This window comes from Anomalospiza imberbis, chromosome 1 (assembly GCF_031753505.1).
Source record: "Anomalospiza imberbis isolate Cuckoo-Finch-1a 21T00152 chromosome 1, ASM3175350v1, whole genome shotgun sequence".
NCBI classification, from domain to species: domain Eukaryota; kingdom Metazoa; phylum Chordata; class Aves; order Passeriformes; family Viduidae; genus Anomalospiza; species Anomalospiza imberbis.
Genome location: NC_089681.1, coordinates 126,945,566 through 126,965,284, shown reverse-complemented (window position 1 = coordinate 126,965,284; position 19,719 = coordinate 126,945,566).

Below are 19,719 nucleotides of genomic sequence, written 5' to 3'. Positions count from 1 at the left end.
TGACAGAAATACCCAAGGTCAAAGGTCTCCCAATTTAAAAGGCAGACATTGCGTGACTGAAAAATTTATTCAGCTTTGTCTATGCAATGCTATCTCTGGCTCTCCTTAAGCAAAACAAAAACTAGGTAAATTAACAGTATTTTTAGAGGCTAATTCTGTCTCAGGGAGGACTTTTTTATCTCTTAATGGAGTACTTCATCATTTCTCACTAGCAAAATCCCTTAAGACTTCATATGAGAAATACACATCCAATACGCATAACTCTCAGAGTATGCATGATACATACAGACTGAAAATTTGCTTTTGCTTTCTTTATGATTTGCAGTCAAAGGGAAATTTTTCCGCTAAAAAAAGGAGGTAAAAAAGAATGGAAAGAAAAATAAAAAGGGAGAAAGAGATAAAATTTTTTGCCAACTGTTCCAGTTTTTCTGTCTTTACAAAACAGAAGTTTTACAGCTATTCTAATTCTCCAGTGGCATTCATTGGCACAGATTTTACTCTGTTATGATAAAAAAATCAGAAAGGGATTGGGCCATATTCAGAGGAAAAACAACTACTGTGGACACATATAGAAATCCAAAAATCAAACATCTTAAATATAGTTTCACATTAAAAGACCTGAGTCTTTTCAACATATTAATTGCATTTGATTGCCTTACTTTTACCATAAAGTTTATCCCCGAGGTTCACAGTCAACCGCTAGTATCCATTTTGTTAATCAAATGTAAACAACATGAGGTTTCATGGGTCTCCTTTTTCTGGTCAAACAGTGAAATATGTTCTTTGCCTAAAATAACAGCTACTAAAATACAGGTAATTCCACATTGTGAGAGACTGTTCAGACAGATTTCCCACCATGATCCAACTCTTCCCTAGTAACATAATCGAATTCTAGAATTAAAGTGATTATGAGAATCAAAATCCTCTGCAATCAGAGTGCTGTGTAGATTACACAATAAAACATTTATTTGGCCTCTTTCTGGCAGTCTGCAAGTGTTCCTCAAGACCCATTGTTTGAACAAACACTGGAGATTTTTTGTTTGGCTTTTTGTGTTGTTTTTTTTGGCAGATCCCCTTCTAGATGACCATTGGCTGGGCCACTTAGAGCAAGCAGGAACGATCCCACTGAAGGGCCACGGAGATGACAAAGGGACTGGTGCACCTCTCCTGTGAGGAAAGGCTCTCAGAGCTGGGATTGCTCAGCCTGCAGAAGAGATGGCTCAGTGGGATCTTATCAGTGATTATAAATGTCTGGTAAGAGGGCACAAGGAAAATGGAGCTGTGGTGCCCAGTAATAGGTCAAGAAGTAAAGGGAGCAAACTGAAATTCCATTTACACCTAAACCCCTCCCCTTTTTCCCTGTAATAAGGCTGGGTGAAGATCTCCTTCCTTAGAAGTATGCAAAACCCCACCAGATATAGGTCTGAGAAATCTTCTGCAGCCAGCACTGCTTTGACTTAAACTTCCTAAGATGACAGTGATAACAATTGCAATGATCTGGCACAGCAAGAAAATCCAACAAGTTTCAAACTTCATTTCTTCTAAGTCCACAGCATGTTGTCCAAACTTTGCCAAACATGGAGGGGAAGACTTAGGAGGAGCAGCTGAGGTCACTTAATTTGTTCAGCCTGGAAGAGACTGAGAGGAAACCTCATGGCAGTTACAACTTCCTTACAAGGGGAAGCAGAGGGGCAGACACTAATCTCTTCCCTGTGGTGACAGTGACATGATTTGAGGAAATGGCATGAGGCTGAGTTAGGGTAGCTTTAGGTTGGGTATCAGGAAAAGGTTCTTCACCAAAGGGACAGAGTTCATCTGGAACAGAATCCCCAGGGATGTAGTCACAGAACAAGTGACAGAGTTCAAGAAGCATCTGGACAATGCTCTCAGGCACTTGGTGTGACCTCAGACCTGTGCAGGACCAGGAGCTGGACTCCATGATCTTTGCGGGTCTCTTCCAACTCAGCATATTTTATTATTCTCTGATACCATGATTCTATGAAATACGAATATAAAGAGCACCTATGATAATAGAGTGAAGGTTTAGTTAACTCAGAGTTGAAAAAGAGTTGGCCAAAAATTAAGTGCAGAGTACAGTACAACAGCACAACAATTTTGCAGTACTTCTAATGTATACTGAAATATTTCTGCTTTTCCAGAATACCAATTTCTAACAGTTCAGTAACTTCCTGTTTTGTATTTAAGAGAAGTCTCCAGATTTCTTTTCAACTAACTTTTCTGTTTGCCACTTCAATGCCAGCCAACATTTAGCCCTCCTGTGGCTGAGGGGTCCCACAGGTTAACTAAGCATGGTGAGTGAAACCACCCACCTCTAGGAATCAGAGCACACTTAACAGTATTATGAGAGCTGGTAACCCAATGATTGCTGAGCTGAGATTCTTTCTTAGCCACAGAAAATCAATATGAATGTCAATGCACTCTTTCTTGTGATATATTATGTTTTTGTCTTCTGTTACCTCTGTCTTGTTTGTTTTAATTCTCTATTCTTCATTACACCAGTCCTCTTTTGAGTTTGTTTAGTTTTGTGTTCCACTTTTTCTTTTGATTCTTCCTTCTATTTTTACAATAAAAATAATGTCTTTGAATAATAGCAGCTATGGAATTATAATTTTCAGTTCACATGACCAAAATTTTATTCAAAATCAGGCAGAGGATGACTCATCAAAACATTTGGCATTTTTGCTCATTCTTTTGCTTTCATTATTTAATGGATTTATTCTGAAAAGGACCTCAAGTCTTGTAGCCTCTCATTGAATGGGAACTTTACTGTAGCAACAAGTACTAGACTGGGTTGTATTAGCAAGAATTTCTTTACAAATTAGAGGAAATAAGGATGAAAATACAAGGAAATGAAGACAAATAATGATCATATAGTTACTAGTCATTGTTACCACAGAATGTTTTGCATCTAAACCATATTAAGATTTGTCTAGCAGATACATCTGGCTGCCTTCAGTTGACATTCATCCAGGCTCTCATGCAGCATGTACCAGTGATTTGGTACTGCTTCTCAAGTAGTCAGCCTGACATAATACTGCATGGCAGTCTTTCACTTTGTGTCTATTTGAATGCATCTCCTAAAACCCAGATTGACTGAATTGGAAAAAAATTATCCTTATGTAGAACAACAAAAACAATGGCCAATGATTGTACATTCTCATTACAGAATTTAATATGCACAATACTATCAAGAAATAACTAGCTATTGAAATTCCTTATTTCTCTAGATAGAAAATGCCAGAACTAGCCCCACAGATATGTACCTGCTGCTCTGATATGCCAGTCAGAGAAATTAGAACTGATGAGTTTGCTGCAGATTTCCATTAATAGAATGAAAAATTGATTCCAACCCTACCAACTGCAGTGGGAGGAAGACTCCTGTGAGACCTGAAGGGTTTACAGCAATCTGAACACATTGCTTAGATATTTGGTTTTTGGTTCTTTGTGGCAATTATATACATATACTAAGGCTCATGTTTTGATGATCTTAAACAGTATGAATTAACTAATTATCTATCCCAATGAGATTTGGTCAGACAGGTGAAATAATTCAGGAAGGCTGGGTTAGAGCTTGATGACAGGCCCTTGCAGTTTGGAGGGCTCTGTCCAGGAGGGGGTAGGTGCAAAGCACCTCCAAACCCAAGAGCACTGGGATCTCCAACAGCAAGGAGATGAAATCACATGAAATCACACCATCTTAGTCAGCAGCATCTATTGTTCCTGATTTTTGTCCCCGAATGTGAGGCTAGGCTCACCAAGTCCCATGTACAATTATACAGACCAAAATAAACTCCTTAGAGTTGTGCAGGACCCCAACACGGGAGCCTGACCTTGGCCCCCTTGTAGACACCACTGTTCCCCAAAAAGAGCTGCTGCGCTGCTGCTTTATCACTGGCTATCCACCTGGGCTGCTTTTCCCTCTAAAGCGCCCTTACTAAATCCACCCTGCTCCCACCTGAGACCCTTCCATTCTCACCTTTCTCTCTGCAGAAACAGAGGCTGAGCTAGCTGCGCTTGAGAGATTGCTGAGGCTAAAATCAGAGTTTCGTGAAAATGCTAAAAGGCTAAAATCACTTTCATGAACTAAAATTATGAATGTGAATCTCATTTGTCACCTTAGTTTTCTGTTATTTGACTTCTGTTTATGTATGTATGGCTGAGCAGCTCAATTTCCATTCAAGAGGTGTGTTTTTCCCTCATCTTTGTAAAAGAAAACCACTGATCAAGTTACCAGCTTGGACCTGCTAGACAGAGGTTGTAACAGATTGTGAAAGTAGCAGGCCCCTGTGAGTAAAACCTGCAGAAACCCAGCAAAACTTTTCAATTGCAGCCTGAAAGGAAAACACATACCCTCTGCTTTGGAAGGATGGGGACATCAAAACCTCAGCAGTTCCAGTGGGTGTAATGACACACCCCAGGGGATTATCTGTGTGACTTGACACCTAGAGGAAATGCTGGATAATTGCCACCCACAGTTTTGAAAAGATGGATGACTAACAAACTCAACTGCCACTCAAGGAGACAGTTTAGTGGGAAGGATGATTCATATGAGAACATTACCACTTTTTCTTTTTCTTCTTTTTTTTTTGTTTTGTTTTTTGGCCTACCAATGAAGGTAGTGAAAAAACAGGCAAAAGAGTAGTATCTGAGAGAACCATGAGTTATAAAAGATCATCCCAGTCTCTTGGTGGCTGCTGGTTGTTTGTACTCTTACTGGAAAACATAGAGGCTTTTTGGAGTCCTCAGGTGAGAGTAACAAGAGCCCAGTGCAAACATAGTGGCTGATGTTACTCCTTGGTGACTGGTATTTTGCTTGATTTTGTAAGGACCCATATGATTTTCAGACAGCCGTGTGCTTCCCACCATGTAACTTTATCCCACATGGTGGAGCATGCCCAAGTCACGACTCCTTGTGTCTAGCCAGCATGGTGTTGTTTTGAAGAAGCTGCTTTTGTGGTAAATATGCAACAACCTACACCAACCACCCTAGCTAAAACTGGAGTAAATTATTTATCCTGGTTTTGAAAAGCCTTCAAAGTGCCTGCAAAAGGCCTCAGCAAAGAACCGCCAGTGTGGCTTGTCGATACAGGCAGCCCCCTGCCTAATCTTTTCTAGTAGTATTGTCAATTCACATCATCAACCCAAAGGAAGCCCATCATGCCCTTGATTTAAAAACTTTGAAGTTCCAGGCCTGTCACATTAAGTGTTTTATTCCATTTCGGCTTTGCCAACATTTCTAAATATCAGGGTTAAAAGCTGGAAACCTATATCCATATTGAGATGCTGAAGTAAATTACAATCTTCACTCCTGAGAGGAGTTTCAAAAATCAGGCCATTTTTAAGAGGTAGGAAAATTTCCTCTAACTTTAACAATCTATAAGTGCGGTGTCTAATCTAAGCTAATTATCCAGGTGGGAGGAGTTGGCTCTCAACATGCCCATTTCTGCCTTGACTATAAAGAGAGCTTGTGTGACAAATTGCATCAACCATCTATCCTGTAGCAGTGAAAAATCCCACATCTACCTTGTAGGCATGGGGAGGCTTGGGGGATACATTTTAAAATATTGGCTGCTGCATTTACCTGCTGCTAGGCAATAATGGGAAATGATGTATTTTAAGCCATTTTCAATTATGTATAACATTGAAACAACAATATTCCCGCTGGTTTGGGTCACAGCCATAGGATCAGCTGTGTCTTTGACCCCTTCTGTAATACCATTTTCAAGTAAGGAGCTTCCCTCTTAGCAATGCAGTTTCAAAAATAGCTCCTGTGCTAGAACATGCAGACAAGTCTTATGCTTATAAAAGACATTATTTTAGGAACCACAGGCAATTAAAAAAATTCTCTAAGACATGTACTATAAGGAATATATTCCAAAGGTTCTAGGAGTCAACAAAAAATATTAAAATGGGAAAGGGCCTACATGACTTTTTGGTTTACTGAACTCATACTATGTTCTTACAACCTATGCATGTCCTACTTCTTCCAATTATTGTCAGTCATGGTGATGTCTAAGGACTTTTTCTTTTATATACATATTTCATATACTCATAGTTTTGTAGACAGTGCATAGTTATATAGCTTCTAGTACTTTTCCTGTCTTTCTCTCACATTTTAGAGCAACAAGCTAACCCTTCATAGCACATGCTTGGAATTCTGTTTAGTTTCATTTTCAGGAATGGAGTTTTGACAATGACATTTTGTTTTCCACCAGAACTTAAGAGATATAACAAGAAATAGGTCAAGGAAATCCCTGGACCAACTCCAAGGGGCTGGCCCAAGGGTGGGTTTCTGAGGCAACTGATCTCCTATTGGAGGTACCTGCTAGATATACTAACTAATTAACCTCCTAAAAATTGTAGAAATCCTGTATCATATGTGCACAGAGCTATATTGTGCAACTGAAAGCTTTCATTAAAGTGTTGCTTTTTATATTATCACTCTTAATACCATCTGGAAAGTTTTTTGCTTTTTATTCCAGGCAACAATGAGACACAGAGTTCTGCCCATTTTCTTGCAGATTCACTGCCCACCATCTGCTGGTCTCTAGGACAGAGGTTTGCTCAGTATCTATGACAATGTTAGATTTATGGTTGAACTTCATGATCCTAAGGGTCTTTTCCAATCTAAATGATTCTATGATCCTCTCCTCATGCTTTGATCTATACATCAGCAGGAATGTCTGTTGAGAATAATATTTCAGAGGCCTGTGAGATCAGCTAAACATCAAACTTCAGCGTATTTGAAAAACTATATAAGAGTGACTCAATTTTTAAATTACTTAAGTACATAACATATGAAGAGGAAAAAACCTCATCATATTATACAACTACAGATATCTCCTACAGTTTTTACTACACTTTTCCTAGTCCCTGATCCCAAATTCCCATAATTACTACTCTTCCTTCAAGTGAAATAAGTAATCATCTTGGAATTCAAAGAGAGGATTTGATTAGAATGGAATTCTGAGAGTTTCATTTCTTCTGAATTATCACTGGTGGACAGCCAGATGCACACAATCTGTTACTGAATATAAACAGTCTATTCATTTCCCTCTCCCAAAATTATTTGCATCACACTCAGGAACAAGAAATCAACTTTTCAAACAGAAAAGTGGGTGTCCTAAATAGATGTTTTAATTTTAATTTTGACTACTGAAGAATTACAAGAAATCAATCAGCACTATCAAATATAAAGTATCTGATTCTATATTTTTAGTAAAGCAGAGAAGATTTCTCATTAAGGCAAATTTGCATGAATTGCTTGCTGGGCAGATTGATCTTCACTACTGAGTATGGAAATAAAGATTCTCTGCAGTTAAGGTATTCTGTTGTGAGTTTAATAAAGCCATTAAATTAATGGTTAAATCCACATTCTCAGATTGTATCCATGTAAAGAATGGATAAAGAAATGTTTTCAATATTTGAACATGAATATTTAAATGTTGCATTTATTCAAATGCATTTATGCTTGAAATTAAGATTTGGCATTTGTAGTTTGAAACTAGATATAATCAAAATATTATTTTTATACCCAGTGCATTTAAGCTTATTTCTGTGAGTTTTAAACCATAACATTTAATTCTTGAGTGCTTTTTATTTTATTCTATTTTTTCTCATTTTTCCCATTTATTCTATTTTTTCTCATTATACACCTGCAAGAGTCATTCAAACCAATTTATAAATTTGTAGTTAACCCCTTTCTATTTCCAGTGCAACAAATGCAAATCCTACCTAAGTGTTTGGCAGGGCAATATGTTTGGTATATTCTTGATGATGCAATATGGCAATTGCACAACAAGGAGTCAAGGCAGCATGCCTGTCAGGATTAGGAGAGATGAAGGAGGAATGAGAGAGTTACAAAAAACTGTCCTCAGCATGGGGCTTTTGGTTGCTTCAGTCTATTTTAAATCTTTCAGTCTTGAAGTACAGTGAAGAAAAAAGGTAGCACAGCTTAGGTAGGAAAGGCTCTTTTAACTGTACTGCATATAAGCTTGAAAGATCTTTGGCATTCAGAGAGTGCAGTGCTCTTGAAGAAAATTGTAATTCAAGGATAATTTGAATGTTTATCTCGTCTAAGTTTAATTCCATCAATGCAAGTCATATACATTTTTTAGTTTGTCAAAGAAAGTATTTCAGTATCTGAGAAGTTTCTGGTGCCTTTTTTTTTTTTTCAGTGCTTGAAATAAAATTATCAGCTGGACAGACCATTTCCCAGGTAATTTCCACAGTACTGTTGTCATTCTTAGTACAAAGTAGAAAGAACTCTTGTTTCCAGCATCTACAGACTGGTAAGAGTAATGGATTGAGATTAGTGATTTGGCTCAAAAGCAGAGCACTTTCATTAGGAAGGGGCCATTAGCCAGCCTGCATTTGCCTATTAAAATCAAGCCATCATTACTATCATCTATTGTCACACCACCAGTGGATCTTCTGCTTTAGCCCAGGTACACTCAGTGCCAGTTGCTGACACCATTAACCTGCTGCTGCCTTTGCCATCCCCTGACAGTGGCAGCATGGGAAAAAGCAGCATTGTGTCTTAATCCTTATAAATTGTGGCTTGTGGAAGTCCAGGCATTTGGGCACTCTTCAGCAAACATCTGGATAAGTTCTGGTGTTTCACAATAGCAGAACCCCTTGGGTACACAACAAGCTTTTCCAGATGCTCTAGAGAGGAGTAGTTCTAGATTGTTTTCTCAAGCGAGCACAGATGTCTTCCCTTCCCCGTGCCCCTGGGTTCTGGAAATGCTGGAACATGTAGAAATGTGCATATAAACAGAGCACATATGGTTGTCTGGTGCAGGCTGCAGGAAGTAGTTTGGCTTCTCTTGAAGTCAAATTAAAGTGAAGAGGAAGATGCAGGCTCTACCCCTGGTAGCAGTAACTCTACTTTAGCTCCTTTGAGATGTATCCAATATTAGCTGATGCTAACCTGCTGGGTGGAATCTCTCCCAGAGCTGCAGTCAATAAATATATATTTGCTGCAGCAGAAACAGAACAAAACAATTACAAGAAATAAGTTTTAAAAATTTGAAGCAGGGAAAGCACAGAGAGCGCAAAAGAAAACTTAGGGTTTTTTCAACCTGCAGTGCCACTCCAAAGTATGGGGAACCCATGGGGAGCTGACCTTCACCCCATCTGGGAAAGGCCAAGGACCCCATAGCAGTGGGGTGGCTTTGAGAAAAGGAGAACTTGACACTGCCCGTGATGGCATGGTGCAAGGACTCTCTGTGATGAAGCTCCCTTCTCATTTGAGACCCAGGTAGCCCTCAAGGGTGATGAAGGGCAAGGTCTTCTCCTGTCCCAGGGTATGGAGGGCACTGACATGGGCAGCTTGAACTGAAAAACACTTCTCTTGCACATGGGAAATCAAATCATGGAAGTAATTTCTTTTCAATATGAAAATCAGATGGAGCTCTGGGAGAAGGTAATCATACATCATGTACTGCTTGCATTTGGGTCTGAAGATAATAAAGTTTTTTTTTTGTTTGTTTGTTTTTTTTTTTTTTTTTTTTTTTGTACTGTTCAGAACAGCTTCTTAGAGAGTGTTCTTGCTGCGCTCTGGGAACCAGCTGGCTGATGCATTGTAATACCATGGCATGGGTGGAATTAGGCATTCAGCACCAGCTGTACTAGGAAGGAGGAGTCACATGGCACCATTTGTGCCATGATGTTTCTGAATGCTCTCTCTATGGAGCATTCTGAATGCTGTTTCTGAATGCTCTCTCTATGGAGCAGAAACACGGTTGTCCAGCAAAAGACACCATCAGAGAGAAGTTTCAGATATAATTTGTTAGGGTTTAAGAATCTATCCATTAACTTCAGAATCTGACCATACAGTGCCCCCTGTAATTTTAGATGTTTCCTAAATTGCTTTCAGGCACTTTTCCTGCTAGTTATTGTATTTCCCAGACTGAATTATATTACACTGATCACTGATTACTTGGGGTTTTTTTCTCCCTCAGGGGAAATCATTCCTTGAACAGTTTCAACATGTAAAAATGAAGGTGAAGTGAAATGGTACATCTTTTACTCGCTGTATAATTTAAAAACAACTGTGTTATCGTGTTAAAATAAATCATGTTAAAATAAATTAATAGGTGGCTTCCAGAAATCTTTTCAAGTGAAGAACAATGCAGGTCAGTGTGACTTTTTCATTTAATTCAGGGCTTATATCTTTGCTTCAATGTAGGTAAAGCTTGTGAACTTCTGATTCCTACAAGTTCCAGTCAAAATTCTCAGTTCTGATTTGGTTTGACAAGTTTTCTTTTGACATGCAAAAGATAGGAAATTATGGGGATCACAAACTTTCATTTGGTGTTTTAATTGCTGAGTCTATATTTGGCAGTGTCTCCACCTTAATGGAACCTAATGGTACTGTAATTGCTTGGTGGTGTCAGGGAGAATCAATTCCTGATTATGTTCAGGAATAGCACTTTCATGTCTCCTCTGAATTGAAGCACACAGACACTCTTGCCAGTGAAGAAGTATGTCACAAAACACCTCTTAATCAGCTTTGATGATAAACAGTGGCACTAATGCCTTGATAATAGCTTTTGTCTTTTTTTGCGACAAATATTTTCTTTATATTTTAGCACATTTGATTAAACTGCTCTCTGGAGCCTGGGAAGCAATCTTATGTTTCTGTAAGAGTAATTAGCCTGCATATAACGTTAAAAATTATGTGTGTTTGAGAAATTCTTATCTTTATTGCAGCATACATAAATTGTGTCTTACTATGGTTTGCTTTCAAGCATAGTAAAGCATAGTAATTGCTTATGAAACCAGCTGCTCTAAATTATACCTGTCCTTTCCAGAGGAATTGCCCCTCAGGAGATGCACTGATTTCCTTCACAGCTGAGGAGGGCAGTGAATGTTAAAGCTCAGACTACCAAGAGAAGACCTCTGATCAAGAAAACTCTACAGTGTTGTTTACACAGTCATGCATTTGGTGGCTTGCCTGGGGGCATCGTGCCAAATCAAAACATCCTCAAATGCAGTCAGAAGAGGCTTCTGAAAGCAGCCTGAAATCTGAGCTATGTAACACTAGTGGTGCCTTGGTGTAGCACTGACATTTTGTAAACCAGTCTCACTGATTGCCGGGACATGCAGGTTCACGTGGGGTCTCTAAGATAGTTCACATGGGAAAGTCTCACTGGCTTCTTTCTTCCCTGGTGCCAGGTCCTTCCCTAAAGAAATGCAGTGTGTGGTGTCAGTGTACTCCTCTGAACTGACTCGAGATGAGCTGCATTCCTGAGCTGGGGGCTGACTTGCACTGCTGTGCCTCCAGGAAAGCCAGCCATTCCCGCAGGTCAGCCAGACAAGGCTGAGGTGCAAGTGGAGACATCAGTCTGCTGTGCAAACACTTGACTGGGAATAAAAGGATACAAGGCCACACTGAAGCTGGCCCTTGCAGTTCAGAACAGAGGGTACTGCTGGAGTTCCTGTGACTGAATAAGTCAGTGGAAATATTTCAACAGGCTGCAACACAAACTCTGCACAGTTTAAATGCCTTAACAAAATGTAGAGCTGACATATTTGTCAAAAAGTGGTAGATGGAAAGGAGAACTGCTAGTGCCCCTTGGGCTGCTGTCAGCAAAACAGCTTCTCAGAAAAATCAGGTGTCCAGGGGCAGCTGGTGGCAACCTGGAAACCTTCTGGTCCTGCAGGCTGTGAGAACCACATACTTGGGCTTGACACTTCTTTACAGTTACTGTTCTTATTTTAAAAAAGTATTAATCAACCCCTGAAATTAGAAGGGGAGAAAAGTAGGTACAAATCTAGTTTTCTCCATCTAGTTTTTCTCTTTACAAGCCAGAAACCAGACATCTGAAAACAAGGTCAGTTCCTCAGTGTACTAGTCCTTGGAAGCAGCTGAGATCCTGGAAGTAATTTTGAAAGCTGGCATTTCACATGTGCAGTTCCAACATGCTTTCTCTGATGACATATCTTCAGAAAAGGGAGATAAAAGATGGAAAAGGAGACAAAATCCTGTGTGAAATGCTTCATATCTCATATTCCCAAATTGATCTAGAGATGCATTTGTTCTTTTTGATAAGACTAGTAACTGAGATCAGATTGTCTTCTGTGTTCAGTGAAACAGAGCTGATCATATCCTCCAAGCTGAAGTTATCACTTCTCATGAAGCCAAAGACACATTCCAGTGTGATGATTTGGGGGTCTTTTAGCACTCCCTGTTGGAATCCTGCTGTCTGACTTCCTGTTGAAATATCTTTATCATCTTATCTTTTCAAAATGCAGCTTTTTGCTCTCTCATAAGATGCTATCTGCAAATCATCCGAAATCCATGCTTCTTTGGTAATTAGCTAGTGTTTGATCAGAGGCCGAGAAATAAAAAGGTGAGCTCTGTTATGAAGTGAAAAGAGAAAGCTAAAGTGAACACTAGAGACAGTTCTCAGCTTCCCATGGTGGGTCCAGCTTCACTGCTAGTAAACATTTACAACCTACACTGACTGAGAGTCTGCTCCCTAAGCTGTGGCTGAAAGGATGGGTGGAAATACATGGAAGCTATTTTTTCCCCTGGGTAGAAAATCACTAAGACTATCATTCCTATGGTCTCTGAAAAGATCTAGAAGATGGACATGACTCTGTGGAATTCATTGGCTACCTGACATGAAAACGCTCTGTCCCTTGCCTCTGGCTGATATCCTTCCTCCTGTGCCTCAGGATATTTAATTCTGTTGCAGTCCAGGTACAGAATTGCAACACCATGTCCACCATCTGACCTATTAGGTTTGACTTTGCTCAAAACAAAGGAAGATCTTCACATAAATGAGGTAAATGGGATTAGTCCTGTGGAGTGAATTGCAGTCAGACACTTTGATCTAAGTCTAAGTTGAGAAATTGATGGCTCTAGATTTGTAGAATTCTGGGAGATAGTTTCTTGTACCAGTAGAGTTTATTGGATTTCAGGGGCTAAATTTAGTCTTGACCTAAATGAATGTGATTGCAGTTACTTTAAAGAGTCAAGGGAGGACTTTTCATTTAAAATTAGGTTTTTAGCTGGCAGAAGAGAATTAGGATAGATCACTACTAGTTGTTATACCATGTAGTATTCAGAGCATTTTCATTTATCACTATTACAGATAGTCAGGTATTCCAGATGAGAGGAAAAAGGCGAACTGAAGATAAATTATGTTCTTTAATTCACTTGTGCATTATATGTACATCTACAGAGGCATTTGTGCATGCTTATTCTGCTCATTAATTACAAGTATTAATATAAAACACAGTAATAAACTTTGCATTTATTCTGATCCTACCATCCACATTCAGATGGAGAAGGAACTCCTTCTCTGTAAAGTTCCCCAGTAATTGATGAATTGAAAGAACTCCAGTCCACCCACCTGAAATCAAATCTGGGAGATGCAATTACTCTGCAGATGGTGGTTGAGAGTGAGAATCATGGCCTTTTATATTTCTTTTTGTGATAAGTAATGAGAACCCCAGGGCTAAGATAGGAAAGGTCTTCCTGACTGTGTTTTTCCTTCTTAGGGCAGTATGAAAAGTCCTTCCACTGCCTCAGCAGATTTCTAGTACATGGGGTTTTTTTGAAGTGGAGGAAAATTCATTGTTACATCCTTGGACCACAGTGTTTTCATTGTGGAAACAGTCCTTCCCTCTTTGTATAGTGCCTCTGACTACCTATAAGAACCGTCTCCTGTGACAGCCAGTTAATGATGCTGGAGGTTTTTATTCACAGAACACAGATACTTCTCACAGCAGTCCCATAGTGGAACTGTAACCTGCAGCAACTACTCCTGGAGGCAAATGTACTCTCCCTGTACTTCACTCCCACTCTATCCTACTCCAATGTTGCTCTACACTTCAGCTATCGTCTTCATTCTGAACAAATTCTTAGCTTGAAACACATGCCAGACCTACTTATCTTTGGGTTTGCTTTTGTTTTCTCTTTTTTTTGCCAAATTTTATCTGTGTATGTGAATCTAAGTATGAGAACAGTAATAAAGTACTTTCCTATTATACTTACATTATACTTACTTTCCCATTATACTATGCTTTATTTCTCACCACTGAGAAAAAAGTGAATATTTGCAAACATGTCTGCAGGTGATCTGAGTCTGACTGGTTCATAGCCAGTGGGCAAGGATTACTACAGTCCCTTTTACAGACCTTGTACATCTTCAGAGAGTGCATTGTAAAGCACCTGAGTTGTCAAGACAAGAATAGCCTCCATTCTGATTTTTTAAATCTCAGATAGATATGGAATGCTTGAGAAAGAAATAGGATGTTGTATATACTACAAAGCTTCTCCTCTTTCTACAGAAATTGTAATGTTTGAATAACTGCACCATTTCCTTCAATGGCTTTGAGTTACAAAGAGCTGTCAGTGTGCAGGCAGCACCCTGTGCGGATGCACTGTTGTAATTTACTAGACAGGCATTACAAAGATTCAGCAAATACTTTTTTTGCTTTTCTATATCTGTATTGCTACAGGCATCAGACCTTTCCCTGGATGAGTAAACTCAGAAAATTAATGTGACTCCTCTCTGTGGGCTTGGCTAATTCTGATAATTTAACAAGTTTAAAGCACTGTTTTGCAATTACTGTTGATTAAAGATTCTAAGTCTGGACCTATATTTTAATCAGTAAAGAAGTTCAAAAGCATACATATTTTACACCAACTTGAGCATGATTAATATTTCTTTAGGACTTGTTTATGTAGCTGGAAATTGTCAAGGATACCAAACAACTTCTGTAGTGAATATTTGTTAAAAGGAGACCAACAGGACTTGCTCCGCTGATGGTAGATGTCCTTAAAATTTGTACCATTTGAAGATATCTTCTGTCTGAAAAAGAATATTAATTAAGATACTCTTTGCAATGACTGTTGCTAAATGTTAGTCTTTATGAAAGTTCCTTGATGTTTCGCTTGGGATCATATCAAAAAGAGCAAATCTGGTATAAAATAAAACACTGTGTCAGTTACTTTCTTAAATCTCTGACACTGATTATAAATGGCAGCCGAACAATTCATGGACAGGTCATCAAATATGCATTTATGAAACGTCATACTTAAACCTTTACCTAATTTTAAGTATATATGAAAGCCCCTTTAATCATAAGCCAGGAACTCTTTCTCCTTGACTGTACAAAATGCCTACAGGTATTGGCATGGTTGGATTTTCTCTGTAGAGATTATTTGGTGTAATTCCTGATATAAGAAGTTGTACTGCAAATCCCAGAGTAGAGCTGGATGGAAATCTGATCATTAATTTCTTAATGATGCCATGATTTGGAATATTTCCCTTCCTAAAAGCAATTAAGAAAAGAAATGTACTGCAGTGAAATGAAGGGCTGAACAAACAGTAGTGAAGACTAAACCAAATCCTTCCTTTGAAAGGACAAGAAAAAGCAATTCCAACTTTGATTTATATCCTGCACTACAAAATCATAGACTCTAAAGGCATAAAATGGTCTGTTATTTTAAACAAAACACTTAACTTTTTTAGAATGTTTGACTTCTTTATGTTCCATGACAGAATTTTTGAAAAATTCAACCTGTTTATGCAAAAAATTGTTAGCATTCTGCAAAAGGTATTTTTCCAGAAGAAAATCTAGATTTTTAGTCAGTCAGTTTAAAGTTCTGTTCTACAAAATATAGTCTAGGAGGAAAAAAAAATCTTTATTTAAAAATCCCATTCGTTAAAAATTTACCATATTATTTAGCAAGGTGGTACATTGTTTTTCTTTTCTTTTCTGTAATAAGTAATTTACCTTTTTTCTATTACTATTTTATCTAATTTAGATATCTCAGGCTTTTTTATTTCAAGTCAAGTTTTCTGGCAAAAAGAGAATCAGGAGGAGACAGCAGAACAAGCCATAATATTTGTATAGTTGCCTTGTGGATGCCATTATAACTACTGATATATCCCATATTATTAATTTTATTATTAATTATGTTAATAACAATACCCATAACAACAGCAATGAAATGTATCTGGACATTTGGCCAATTCTATACTAATTATAAAGTGATTTTTAAATAATAATGAGATTAACAAAAGAAAACTTTAGAAGACCCCTTGTTTCTTTCAAACCTTGTTCAGACCTCTTGAGTCATCAAAATGGATCCAGAAATATTATCAGAATCTAGTCCCTGGCTCAATTTGCAATCAAACCTGAATGTAACATCACCATTAATTAGGAACTTTTTTATGATAACATAGCATTTCTGGGTTTGAGAATGCTGTGTGAGATAGAAAAAAGTATTTTGTAGTTAATGTTTTGAACATCTATGATGTCCATATTTTAGTAAAGGACTTGGGAAAAAGGTTTTTTTATCAATACCCATTTTCTTGGATTACATATGATTTTTATAACTGGATCAATATGATTAATTTTATTAAAATAACATAAAATTTGCAAAGTTTTCATTAAAAATAAGGGAAAAATGTTTAGGAAAGTCCATTGGTATCATTGGTTTCATATTTGATTTTTAAATGAATCTTTGCTCCTTCATTTTTTCAAATTTTTCCAAAGAGAAAGAGGGAAAGTCTAAATGCAGAAGAAATAGCTGTTTTACAGTTTTCAGATTTTTCTTCTTCTTAAAGGAAAAAAAAAAAAAAAAAACCACCAAGCAGAAATCTTTTTAAAAATAAACCATGTTTATCCAGATAAGCAAGTAATTACACCCAAGCATCTCAAAAAGCAGTGTCAAAATATTCATTACAGTAGACAAACAGTGAAACACAGACTCCTATAAGGAAAAATATTCACAGAGGTCTTGCTGTATTTGTTTGCCAGAATCAGAAATACACACTGTACTTTAGTTTAATTGCTCTCAGAACATGCATTTTCAGCTGTAATGTATATTTGATTTAAGAATTAATAAGTGTATGTGAGATTAGGAAAAAATTAAAGTCTTTCATCAATTACAATGGAAGTTAATGAATCAAGCCTAGCTTTGGTGCATGTAAAGGCCCTGTTATGATTAGTGAAATAATCTGTTATAAACATACATCTTCATTGAATTTAGCTTTTCATTCCTCAAAGCCATCTCATTTTTTTCAGGCACTCTGCGCAGGCTTAGGAGAAGCTGCATCTTTAACAAGAGCTTAATAATTAAACAAACAAAACCCCAATGCTTTTAGCATTCAGCTCAGAAATAGACTACGAACAAGCAAAACCCTGATAGCCATTTGATGAAATAATGCTCTCCCTTGTTCTGGATCCCCAGTCACATAATGAACTGCAGTGGAGGTAGTCTGCTCCCTTTGCTGAGTCACTGCCTTTCCTTGCCTGGAGCTGAGACATTCACCATGAATTCTGACTTAAATCACAAAGCAGGAATGAGACGGGCTGCTTTGTGAGGCTGTGATGCTGGATGGGGTTTGGGGATCATCAAGACCCGGCAAAGTACAATGTCAGGACAGCAGCATAGGCTTCTCCTGCCTGAGTGCTGCGAGGTTTGCAATCTCCCTTTCACTACTCACCAAGAGAGCCTTTTGCTGCAGGGACTAACGATCTCATGAACTTTTTTCAGTGATCAGATAGTTCATCTGCAGACAGGCTGGTGGGAATCTTGCCACGTGTTTATTACAGTGGCTTAGTGTAAGTGTAATAGCATAAATGTTCATCGCCTGTGGAGAGCAGCCAGCACACCACCTCTGCTGTGCTCCAGGACCTGTGTGCCATCCCAGCTGCCAGCCAGCTAGGCTGGCACCATTCCCAGAGGAGACTGCTGGGGAAACTCCTGGCAGAAAGTGAGTCAAGGACAGAGGGATTTTCTGACATGGAAGATTTGGGTTTGAGAGAGAGACTGACAATCTCTTGAGCAGTTTTGTGACATAGTTATTTGCTACAATTTAAGTGTTACATCACAGCATTCAGCTGAAGCTAATGTGCATAAATCTTGAAACAAATTAAATTGAAAAAAGGCTTTTCTTAGAACATCTTTGATAAAGTTTGAATTCTTTACCGTGTTAGAATTATGTAGGAAGTTTAACTTTCAGTAAGCGAAAAAAATCAAACATTTTCAGCATTGGAGCATTAAAAAGAGAATCTGGAAAGATGTAAAATACCAGTAATAGCAAGGGAGTTGATCTCCAGGTGAAATTTTCCTTGCCCTAATTTATTGCCTCATTGCCTATGCCACCAGTAAATTTTGCCCATTGTACAACATCCTAATATCCATATTATTATGGTCTGACACATAGCAGTAGAGTAACACAAGAGAGAAGAGAGCTCACAAGCCTTATGCCTGGTTCTTAAGCTTTTGCTTTTCTCTTACTGGAAAAGTACTTTAAAACTGACACAACACATGCCACTTCTTCCTCTGTGGTTCAGTTCCTTCCTACCTAGCATTTCCAGCACTTATGATCTGTAACAACATTTTTTCTTCTTCAGACTTTCTTCGGTATCTAAAAGACCTCTGTGACCATCTTGTCTCTGTGGCCAAGACAAAGCTTACAGTGATTAATGGGAAAGAAAAACAGATGGACACAGTGAGCTAGGGTCTTGAAAGTACAAACAGACGAGGTCTTGCTTGAAGCCACATCTCACAAGCACTTCAACCCTTCTTTGGCACAAGAAACACAGGCAAGTCTCTACCAGCCTTTGGAAATTACTTGCCCAGGTATACCAACTTGCTATGACGACTGTCTAGTCCTCTGAATCCTGAAAAATTATGGTTAGTGGGAGACCACCCTTGCTTCTTCCTCTCTGAACATGATGGTGTCATCATGGCTTTTCCTCCTACTCAGTTTGAATTGTCCTCAGCTGCAGCAGAAAGTGGATAGAGGGAAATTGCTGTCAGCCTTGATACTCAAAGCCATGCCACCTGCCCACCATCTTCCCACTCCACTGTGATTTATCACTTATTTTCCTTGTAAGTCCAAATCTTCTATTTATTTTATCATAGTTTCTACTTGTCTGTGAGTTTGAGCCTGTACTTTTGAAAAGAATAAATCTATGAATGGCTTTATTCCAGCTGTCACAGCTTTTATTGTGAAATATAAATAAAAACTCCAGGAGAGTACTTTTTTCCTGCTTTATAATGTGAGACAAAGATGGAGTGAAACAGATCTCACCCACTGGAAGGCAAAGCCCACACACTCATAATGATTCATTAAATCATCCATCACACTTCCCTGAAAGAATCTATGGCCTTTCAGCCACTCAAGTGCATATCCACCTCCCACCTGCTTGGTTGGGAGCTGAATGTTTCCTTCATAGATTCATAGAATACTTCAGGCTGGAAAGGATGCTGGAGGTCACCTGAGCAACTCCAATTTGCAGCCCAAAGAGAGCTTTTGCAGGGTTGACAGCAGAGGATCATAAATTCTTCTGAAGTAAAGCAGACTGTAAACCCCACTGGAGATCATATTGACCATGGGAGCAAGTTGCACTCCTGATATTAAAGAAACACAAAGACAATACTAAAGAAAATATAACAAGAAAGGATGACAGCAGGAAGCCAAATTGCTGTATACTAATCAAAGTAGTGATTTGAGTGCCAAGCAGAAATAAAGACTTCTTCCCCTGGCCTTTGAAGCTCATAAAGATGTTGTTTTCGCAGCTGAAACTCAAATATAATAAACCCATGATCCTCTGAGTTACCCCACCTCCAGGCCTGTCTGCTGCCAAATGCATCACCATCATTTTCAGCACTGTATGTGACTGTCACCTGCTCCGACCATCGCAGGCCTTCTCCAC